This window comes from Buceros rhinoceros, unplaced genomic scaffold (genome assembly GCF_000710305.1).
Source record: "Buceros rhinoceros silvestris isolate BGI_N320 unplaced genomic scaffold, ASM71030v1 scaffold11500, whole genome shotgun sequence".
In the NCBI taxonomy this organism is placed as follows: Eukaryota; Metazoa; Chordata; class Aves; order Bucerotiformes; family Bucerotidae; genus Buceros; species Buceros rhinoceros.
Genome location: NW_010387926.1, coordinates 80,515 through 82,529, shown reverse-complemented (window position 1 = coordinate 82,529; position 2,015 = coordinate 80,515).

Below are 2,015 nucleotides of genomic sequence, written 5' to 3'. Positions count from 1 at the left end.
AAAGAGTGTTCTCAAAAGCATTTTTTGTAAGACTGGAGCTAGTAGTGCCAGAAATCTCGTGTGAAAAAATCTGTTTCTGAAACCTTTCCATCTCTTTCCTCCGGATTCAAATGACTTGGATGGTCTACACACAGTCATATAAGCTTTTAGCTGTTTATCCAAAACAAACAGAAAATACAAAAAATCTTAAGTTGCCCGTTGCTACTTGCATGGTGCAAACACGTGGTTAATCCTGGCCCCTTTTAGCATCACTCTGGTTAATTCCCACAGGAAATTTTATTCTTGCCATGGTTTAAGAACATTTAACCTGATTCGACAGTGTTCAGTCTGCTTCCCGAGTCCTTGAATTATTTATTCTGATTTGCTATTGTAGCGTGTCCACTGCTCTGCTTTTGGATTAAGACCTGTATGTGACCTGCATTCTTCCTCTTCCTTTGTCGTTTCAAGATCTAGTTTTCCATAGACCATCTGAGAGTGCTACCTACCTTAAATGGATCAAACACTCTAGTAGCTGTCCCTGGCTGTTGCTGTTAGAAGAGATGTTTGGGTTTCAGTATGCTGTACTGGCTGTTTGTTTCAAATTATGCCAATTACTTATACACTGAAAGATTAGTTGTAATTTAGCATACTAATCATTTTCCAATACTTTCATTTAGATTTTAGCAGAGTAAAGAGTGTAAAGCAAAAAAATGGTCAAGATCTATGAACTAAGGATTCTTTTTATAATCAGTCTTCTCCTTTGAAAACTTTAATGCTCATCGTGTCCAATTGATGGAAAGCCTAAAGAAGACACTTGGTTCCATCTAAGTTCATCTAAATTACTGATCTAGCGATACAAGTGTTCCTTTCTGACGCTGTCTGTGCTTGAGAGACATAAATCCTTAATACCAAAAGCCCAGCTAGTGTCACATGATGCATATCCTTCAACCTTTGCAATAAAGACGTAACGAAGCATTAGTCTCGCAATACCTTTGTAACACAGCAGAGTTCATAATTTCATCTGTTAGTACACGACTACAGACTTTAGTATTTTTTAAACAATGTAGCTACCTGGGAGACAAGGTCTCACTGAGAGCTGCTGTTCCATGCACGGGCGAAAACCAGCAAAATACACCAGGAGTAAACACGTCATTGTCCAACTTACTTAGAACTAAAGCTGGTCAAGAGCTGTGCTGGCACCCAAGGAATGAAAACGAATATTGAACCTTCCAAGCCTTTTGAGGCCTTCTCTGCACTCAGTATTTTAAGCACGTACACGTGCACAATTATTTTTTTTTGCCCTGGTGGGCGTGGTGCTGATTAAAAGAAGTAAATGCAAAGGCCAAATCCATCAAGCCTGGCTTTAACTTTCTGACGTGCTGCAGAAGGCCACTTCTGCTGAGCAGGATTAAAGAGATCGATTTGTGCCGGCAGTCAATGACAGGCTTGTTAGGAGAAAAATCCAGTCATGCTAACCCTTCAAAAAGCCGCTTATTAACTTCATTGGTGACTGAGTCCTCATTAAAGATTACTATTACTGTCTGCTGTAGTGTTTCCCCTTTGACCTGAATGGTTAGTGAGTCCTTAGGACTCCCACACTTTTTGCCATAAAGGGAAGAAATTGATGACAGATATTTTTTCCATTATATACTATATATTTTCAAAGAATGCAAATAATTTCCTGCTTCTCTCAATGCAAAAGGAATCAAAAAGTCAAGAGACAGTTCATTAGCTCATTATCTTTCTACAGAAGTCACTGCCTTTTAAGCCTGCTCTTCCTCCCACCACAAGTCACCTCCAACCAACCGCATCAACATTTTTTTAAAGCACTCGTATGATAACACACCAGAATGGAAATCCTTGTATGGGTCCACACTGCAAATACTTAATTCTCCTTGAGAGTACCTTAGTTTGATGCATGAGACACACCCAGCCTTAACTTTCATCCCGCAAATGGTGTTTGCCTGAGAAGACTTCACAGGTACCCACTTCTGAGTCAAATACACCCACTCTCCCACCAACTCATAGAGAAAGTG